The 8,750-nt window shown below is 49.5% G+C and overlaps 3 non-coding genes and 1 pseudogene across 3 annotated transcripts; 2 read left to right on the forward strand and 2 right to left on the reverse strand.

The window, feature by feature from the left end:
* Positions 1-3,321: 3,321 nt before the first annotated feature.
* Positions 3,322-3,403, reverse strand: trnal-aag (transfer RNA leucine (anticodon AAG)). Its single transcript has one exon. It is a non-coding gene; the product is annotated as a tRNA-Leu (tRNA).
* A 1,678-nt stretch (positions 3,404-5,081) lies between these two features.
* Positions 5,082-5,155, forward strand: trnat-agu (transfer RNA threonine (anticodon AGU)). Its single transcript has one exon. It is a non-coding gene; the product is annotated as a tRNA-Thr (tRNA).
* Positions 5,156-6,166: 1,011 nt separating this feature from the next.
* Positions 6,167-6,248, reverse strand: trnal-aag (transfer RNA leucine (anticodon AAG)). Its single transcript has one exon. It is a non-coding gene; the product is annotated as a tRNA-Leu (tRNA).
* A 1,689-nt stretch (positions 6,249-7,937) lies between these two features.
* Positions 7,938-8,750, forward strand: LOC148637260 (uncharacterized; annotated as a pseudogene).

Consider the following 8,750-nt stretch of genomic DNA (forward strand, 5'->3'; position numbering starts at 1 on the left):
AAATGAGTCCAGGGACGCCAATAAATGTAGTGTGCTCTCTGAAGGCACCAGTTCTGTAGGGTTTGGGCATTTACGGGGACATTTATTAATTGTAGCCGTAAATCACAAAATGATTCTTTTGATGGCCTCAGAATCAAACCACGCGATATAACTCAAACAACGCACACACACGGGTACTAATACACGAGGATACATTTATTAATACATAGAATATGCATATAAACCTAACAGATCTTATTGAGAGGGTTATCAGAATACAAAAGGTATATATACAATCAGTTACAAAGAGTTACATATATCAAGAGGACATACGTTTAGTATATCATTCATTTAGACCGTTTCATAAAGTGAACTTGGTTACAACTTCTACATTAGATACTGAAAACAAGTACATAACTCTTAGGAATTAAATTGATATCAACTGGTTGGGATAACAATTGAATTCTCAAGCTGTAATGCAGTGAAGTTGAATACTCATCCAATCTTTGGGGATTCAGATCTCCTGCGGGCTCTCCTGCGGGCTCTGGTTCGTTCCTGATGAAGCGCTAGCTCTGAATAGTGATTCCACAGTTCCGACCTGTTCACGAGGCTTGCTGCTGATGCTAACGTCGGGTGTATCCTCTGGTTACTCTCTGGCAACCTCCGCTCTAGACTCTTAGAACAAAGGAAAGTTCTGGCACTCAGACACACTGGCCGTTCCGTGGTTGTCCAGGCTCAGGATGGTCAGGAGGCACGCTGCGAGAATGTCCTTCCCTTGGGAGCCTTCTGCTCCTGGGCCGTCTTGCCCTGGAATTCTCCTTTGAATTGTCCAAAAAAGTTCACAGAATTCTCTCAGGCCCTCTGTGTTGCCTGTTGTTACCTGGAGGAACTTCAGCTCGTTCATTGGCTGAAAGTTCCATGGGCATCAGAGTCCTACGTGGGTTACTCGGCCCTACCAGTCCCTGATTGGTTGATCAAGGTGAGATATGAGTCACTTACTCCTGACACTTAGGAATGCAGTCCAGATGTCCATCTGGCACTCCCTAGACAGATAGGCGCCAATGGATGACCATTGATCATGATAGCCAGGCTTAGCTAAGTGCATCCTCCTTTGGAAGCTGTCCCTTATCAAAAGAAAACATCTTTAAATCAGCCTGCATGAATAGTTTCTCTGTGGCTGCACCACAGAGATGAACAGAGAGATGAGGCCTCATTTGGGAAAGTACCGCAACACTTAATTCTGTCTTATTAACAAGCATTGCCGCTACACGGGTTTGCTTCAGCCTTTGATAAAAAAAGTGATCTGATCTGAAACTATCCAGCTTACAATCTCTGAGGTAGTTGTCACTAAACTCGGACATGATGTGGCACACATGTGCCGTGAGCCTTTACTATTGTAAAAAACTGGTATCGGGAAAAGTTTCTTAATATTTCTTTTGATTAGCATGCAAGAAAATGTGATCATTACCTATGGAATTTCCCGCCAGCGTGGAGCTTGAATTCACAATCTTGAGATTCAGTGTTCAAGAGTCACAGAAGAGGTCGGCCTGGTCTTCAGTTTGCCAACGATAAGCTCCGGCAGTGCTTCTCTGTAAAGCAGATTGTTCGGATCGGTTATGTGGGACGGCACTTCGATACTAAGATCGTTTGCAGCACACGCATGGTTTCCCCCCTTCACGCAAAAAACATAGACAAAGGAAGCTCTCTTGTCTTGGGCTGCTGACTCCCGGATTTAAAGCGCTCTGGGTGCCAGCTAAGTCTCTAACAAGGACACTATAAAGACAGGAATTACACTTTGCTCACGTCACGCATGGAATGGCGAGGCTACTTGTTCCAATATTATCTAGTCTCACCTCATATGGTGCCGATTCCTGGTTTTCATTTAAGAAAGAGCACTGCAAACACCGTAAACAGTGCAAAACGTGTGATGAAAGAAGTCTTTTCCCCCCTTTGTCTAAAGCAGAACACAGCGGAGTCATGCCGAGGGTTGTGAGATCAAGATTTCAGTGGAGCACTGTCGTCTATGTCTTTAGCTACATGAGTTGGACATCCTCTTGTACACGGAAAGCAGATTGAGATCCTCTGACATGAAAAGTGCCAGATAAAAGCCATTTCTCATCCTTTCTCTTAGTGGTGGAGCTATCGCATGTAAATGAGGCAACTTGCAAGGCGAGCAGGCTCGGTGCACACCGAACGCAGATGTCTCAGAGCAGTTGAGACGTGTCCAAGTGGCTGTCAAAGAACAGCACTTTGCCGGCACTGTGGCTTAGTTGGCTAAAGCGTCTGTCTAGTAAACAGGAGATCCTGGGTCCGATTCCCAGCGGTGCCTTTCTTCCTGTCTTACTGTACAGAATTTATCCTTATGGGCAAATCCCATGCCTTTTAATTCAGATGAATGCAAGTGTTCGTTTCCTTTCTGGAACAACTTGTTTTGAAAGAAATCTATACAGCTTGCGAAAGATGAAACACAAATCTTGCTTATCAGTGAAGAAGAGGTACTCCCAGCAGGCCAGCTAATACTAGCAACGTTTTTTTTTCACCCTAACCCAGAGAATGGAGAAAAGCGAGGCGCCTGTGGCTCTGCAGTGTAATCAGTTCGCGAATTCGGCGGTTAGCTGAAAGAGTGGTAAATGGAGCTCGCCCCAGCCCGTCCTTATTCTTTTAAAGAGGATAAAAAATTAACTTCGCCGCCATTATTACCAGCTTTAAAAGACTGCCATGGGCACAGAAAAAAACACACTACAGATGACTTTTCTGGAACCGAAGCAGAGATTCCTTTACGAACCAACTGATAAAGCTCAGCCAGTGAATACTGTTATCAGAATGTGAAAGCACGATCAACTTTGTAACTGCAACCACAGGAAAAACAGCAAGAAGCAGGCTCCATTCCCCATTTAAATCTGTTGTGTGAGGCATGCTTTTTGCACGCATGAAGTAAATCCCACGATCGCTTTTGAACGTGGACAAAGTACTTCCAAAGGAGCGCTATGCGCAAAGATTTAACAAGCTCAACCCCCGCCGATGATTTGGTGTGAAGAAGCAGAACATTCAAGTTTCACAGACAGAAGCAGCACGCCAGCACAGCCAACATTAAAACGGAGGGCACACTACGATTTGCATTGACACAAAAATGATCTGGGCAGACGTCGTTCCCTGCATAACGCAAAAAGTGTCAAAGCGCTTTTGGGTTGAGAGGACGCAAGAAGGTTTTTGTTTTGTGCCTTGATGTCAAGCTGAGAAAGTATCTTTAAACACTTTGCTTAGTTTCTCGAGAGACTGCCAAAAAGCAGTTCCCTCCCTTTCGTCTGAAGCCAGCTGAAAGGGGGTCTCGACAGAAGCACCTGGCAGCGGTGGGATTCGAACCCATGCCCCCGAAGAGACTGGAGCCTTAATCCAGCGCCTTAGACCGCTCGGCCACGCTACCCGCTGTGTGTTGTCTCTTTGTCTCATTACTTGCCCGGAGGAAGCCGGGTGGGTTTTGCTCTTGTCGCCCGACTTAGTGGCGTTATGACCGTGGAACCGACTGCACCTGCTTTTTCTGAGATGCTTCCCCACTCATGGCGAGATCTCGACTTCTTTAACACCTCTGGATAAAGATCTTCTGTGGAGCAGGTTTCAGACCTCTGCGTACAGCACCCTTGATGTCATTTTATTTTTACAGCAGCCGCATCCGGAAAGTTGTGTCTTTTACGTTTTATTTGAACAACAAAACTACATACAATACAAACAAGAGCACATATAACGTATCAAGAAAATCGTCAGGGGCACATGCTATAATACAATTACACTTTATGAAAAACGATTACACAAGGTAAATAAAGATAAGGTCCGCACAGCTTGTTCTTACATTTCGAAAGAGTCCGTAAACACCCCTTTACGTCTATTTTGAACTTTTCAAACGTAGGACTCTTCCCAGACCATTTCACTTTATACCACATTCCTAAACGAGGATGCTTCTCCTGTTTTAGAACTATTTTGGGCAGTATGGCTTATACAGCACACCCACAGTATTCTAATGGTGGACTGCAGATCTGTGCTATAGTTCAGTCGAATTCAAAGGATCCAGCAATCGTACTGGATTTGACTGGGATTCTGAAATGTCTCTTGCAAAAGTATTCGGGTTTGCTTGAACCTTTGATACAAAAAGTGATCTGATCTGAAACTACCCAGCTTACAATCTCTGAGGTAGTTGTCACTAAACTCGGACGTGATGTGGCACACATGTGCCGTGTGCCTTTACTTTTGTAAAAAACTGGTATCGGGAAAAGTTTCTTAATATTTCTTTTGATTAGCATGCAAGAAAATGTGATCATTACCTATGGAATTTCCCGCCAGTGTGGAGCTTGAATTCACAACCTTGAGACTCAGTGTTCAAGAGTCACAGAAGAGGTCAGCCTGGTCTTCAGTTTGCCAACGATAAGCTCCGGCAGTGCTCCTCTGTAAAGCAGATTGTTCGGATCGGTTATGTGGGACGGTACTTCGATACTAAGATCGTTTGCAGCACACGCATGGTTTCCCCCTTCACGCAAAAAACATAGACGAAGGAAACTCTGTTGTCTTGGGCTGCTGACTCCCGGATTTAAAGCGCTCTGGGTGCCAGCTAAGTCTCTAACAAGCACACTATAAAGACAGGAATTACACTTTGCTCACGTCACGCATGGAATGGCGAGGCTTCTTGATCCAATATTATCTAGTCTCACCTCATATGGTGCCGATTCCTGGTTTTCATTTAAGAAAGAGCACTGCAAACACCGTAAACAGTGCAAAACGTGTGATGAAAGAAGTCTTTTCCCCCCTGTGTCTAAAGCAGAACACAGCGGAGTCATGCCGAGGGTTGTGAGATCAAGATTTCAGTGGAGCACTGTCGTCTACGTCTTTAGCTACATGAGTTGGACATCCTCTTGTACACGGAAAGCAGATTGAGATCCTCTGACATGAAAAGTGCCAGATAAAAGCCATTTCTCATCCTTTCTCTTAGTGGTGGAGCTATCGCATGTAAATGAGGCAACTTGCAAGGCGAGCAGGCTCGGTGCACACCGAACGCAGATGTCTCAGAGCAGTTGAGACGTGTCCAAGTGGCTGTCAAAGGACAGCACTTTGCCGGCACCGTGGCTTAGTTGGCTAAAGCGCCTGTCTAGTAAACAGGAGATCCTGGGTCCGATTCCCAGCGGTGCCTTTCTTCCTGTCTTACTGTACAGAATTTATCCTTACGGGCAAATCCCATGCCTTTTAATTCAGGTGAATGCAAGTGTTCGTTTCCTTTCTGGAACAACTTGTTTTGAAAGAAATCTATACAGCTTGAGAAAGATGAAACACAAATCTTGCTTATCAGTGAAGAAGAGGTGCTCCCAGCAGGCCAGCTAATACCAGCAAGTTTTTTTTCACCCTGACCCAGAGAATGGAGAAAAGCGAGGCGCCTGTGGCTCTGCACTGTAATCAGTTCGCGAGTTCGGCGGTTAGCTGAAAGAGTGGTAAATGGAGCTCGTCCCAGCCCGTCCTTATTCTTTTAAAGAGGATAAAAAATTAACTTCGCCGCCACTACTACCAGCTTTAAAAGACTGCCATGGGCACGGAAAAAAACACACTACAGATGAATTTTCTGGAACCGAAGCAGAGATTCCATTACGAACCAACTGACAAAGCTCAGCCAGTGAATACTGTTAACAGAATGTGAAAGCACGATCAACTTTGTAACTGCAACCACAGGAAAAACAGCAAGAAGCAGGCTCCATTCCCCATTTAAATCTGTCGTGCGAGGTATTCTTTTTGCACGCATGAAGTAAATCCCACGATCGCTTTTGAACTTGGACAAAGTACTTCCAAAGGAGTGCTATGCGCAAAGATTTAACAAGCTCAACCCCCGCCGATGATTTGGTGTGAAGAAGCAGAACATTCAAGTTTCACAGACAGAAGCAGCACGCCAGCACAGCCAAAATTAAAACGGAGGGCACACTACGATTTGCATTGACACAAAAGTGATCTGGGCAGACGTCGTTCCCTGCATAACGCAAAAAGTGGCAAAGCGCTTTTGGGTTGAGAGGACGCAAGAAGGTTTTTGTTTTGTGCCTTGATGTCAAGCTGAGAAAGTATCTTTAAACACTTTGCTTAGTTTCTCGAGAGACTGCCAAAAAGCAGTTCCCTCCCTTTCGTCTGAAGCCAGCTGAAAGGGGGTCTCGACAGAAGCACCTGGCAGCGGTGGGATTCGAACCCACGCCCCCGAAGAGACTGGAGCCTTAACCCAGCGCCTTAGACCGCTCGGCCACGCTACCCGCTGTATGTTGTCTCTTTGTCTCATTACTTGCCCGGAGGAAGCCGGGTGGGTTTTGCTGTTGTTGCCCGACTTAGTGGCGTTATGACAGTGGAACCGACTGCACCTGCTTTTTCTGAGATGCTTCCCCTCTCATGGCGAGATTTCGACTTCTTTAACACCTCTGGATAAAGATCTTCTGTGGAGCAGGTTTCAGACCTCTGCGTACAGCACCCTTGATGTCATTTTATTTTTACAGCAGCCGCATCCGGAAAGTTGTGTCTTTTACTTTTAATTTGAACAACAAAAATACATACAATACAAATGAGCACATAAAACGTATCAAGAAAATCGTCAAGGGTTCATGCTATAATATTGTACTGTTTTCAGGTTCCCTCAGGAAAAGGTCAAGTGGCGACGTGATAGTTAACCAAGCGACAGCTTCATTCTTTTAAACCACACAAAACCAAACACAGGACATACACACACGAGGAGACTGATGGAGCATGTTCACATCGTTAGGGTGGTAATTACTTAACAACAGGCTATACACTTATAAGGCTACATGGTACCATGAGTGCCTAGGTGCACTTCCTCCTCACCACCGGGCCAGGGGGGTTACACTGTCCCCACCTGAAGCGTCTGGCGTCCCGCCGACATCGAACACCCCCCTCAGGCTATACTCATACTCTGCTAAAGGCTGTGGAACTCTGCGTGAGCGGCTGTTACGAAGCGGTGGTGGCCGGCGGCCCGCGGTCACCCCATTGTCGGCCGGCTCTGGCCCTGGCTGCTCCTCCGGAGCCTCCCCGCGGGGCTCCTCCTCCCGGTCCCGGTAGGGGGCCAGGCGGTCTCGGTGCAGAACCATCACTCTCCCCCGGTAGCAGACCTTGCCTACCACCCCGAGGACCTCAGCGGCCCCCTCCCACAAAGGCGCCAGCTTAGGGCTGAGGCCTTTGCGGCGGAGCGGGCTGTACACCCAAACCAAGTCCCAGGGCTGGAAGGCAGGCCCCCTGCAGCGCAGGTCGTAGTTCTGCCGGACTCCCGCCTGAGTCAGATGGGTCCGGGTAAAGCTGTGCACCCGCCGCATCCTCTGCTGCAGGTCCTACTCGTAGTCCAGTCCAGCTGGTGGTGCCGACTCGTCTCTGGGCGGCGGGCCGAAGACCAGGTCCACCAGGGTTCGCATTTCCCGGCCCAGCATGAGTGAGGCCAGGGTACACCCGGTAGATTCCTGGATAAGCCTAGAGCTCGAGGGGGAGGTGGCGGTCCCAGTCCCGTTGATGCCAGGACACCAGGGAGGCCAGCTGGGTGGCGAGAATCCGATTAAACCGCTCCACAGACCCGTCGCTCTGGGGATGCAGCGGGGTGGTCTGAGTCTTAGAGATCCCCAGGCACTGGCACACTCTGGCGAAGACCTGGGACTTGAAGATATGCCCCTGGTCACTGTGTAACTCCTCCGGCACCCCCAGCCTGGCAAACATCCCCTCCAGTAGTGCATCGGCCACCGTGGGGGCAATCTGGTCCAGGAGGGCATAGGCCTCCGGCCACTTCGTGAAATAGTCCATTGCTACCAGGACATAGCGGTTTCTGGCCTCGGCCCAAAACGTCCACCCACACCCGCCCCATAGGAGCCCCTACCTGGTGTTGTTGGAGAGGGGACCTTTCTGCGCCATGCACACCGCTCCACGTCCCGGTGGCAAAGACCCCAATAAAAATGGCCTCGGAGACGCTACTCGTCTACTGTTTTTTTACAGCCGAAATGCCCCACGCCCGGCTGGCCGTGCACCGCTTTGAGCACAGCCGCGCGGAGCGACTGTGGCACCACCAGCTGTCACCGTATCTCACCACTGGAGGGTACCCGCCACCCCTGGCGCAGCACCCCGTCCTTTACCTCCAAGGCCTCCCACGGGGCGCAGAGGGACTCGACGGACTTTGGGTGTGGGGCAAGCTCCTCTTGCATAGGCCGCACTCCTGCTGCCTTCCAGCGGAGCACCGGCCCCACGTCAGGATCAGCTGCCTGATGCTGCGCCAGGTCTGGCAGGCCCACCCCCAGCAGCCCCTCCAGGGCCATGGCCGCGGTGCTCGCCTCTGCCACGGTGCGGACAGCCTCCTCACGCTGCTCCTGCCGGGCGCAGTGGTGGCGTTCCGCGGCCTCGCAGGGGTGCCGCGAGAGAGCGTCGGCATTGAGATGGTGAGACCCCGCACGGTGCACAACAGTGAAGTCATATTCCTGCAGGACCTCTATCCATCGCACCATCTGCCCCTCCGGCTCCTTAAAGTGGAGCAGCCAGGTGAGGGATGCATGGTCGGTCCTCAGCTGGAACCGGGTCCCGAACAGGTACGGCCTGAAGTGGCGGACCGCTGCCATCACCACCAGCAGCTCGTGACGGGTCACGCAGTAGTTCCGTTCAGCCCTAGTCAAAGCCCGACTATAGTAGGCAACTACAAGCTCTCCATCTGGCCTCTCCTGCGCCAACACCGCACCCACCTCCGAGTTACTCGCGTCAGTATCTAGGACATACGGTAA

This window comes from Lepisosteus platostomus, unplaced genomic scaffold (genome assembly GCF_059453375.1).
Source record: "Lepisosteus platostomus isolate fLepPlt1 unplaced genomic scaffold, fLepPlt1.hap1 Scaffold_127_H1, whole genome shotgun sequence".
In the NCBI taxonomy this organism is placed as follows: domain Eukaryota; kingdom Metazoa; phylum Chordata; class Actinopteri; order Semionotiformes; family Lepisosteidae; genus Lepisosteus; species Lepisosteus platostomus.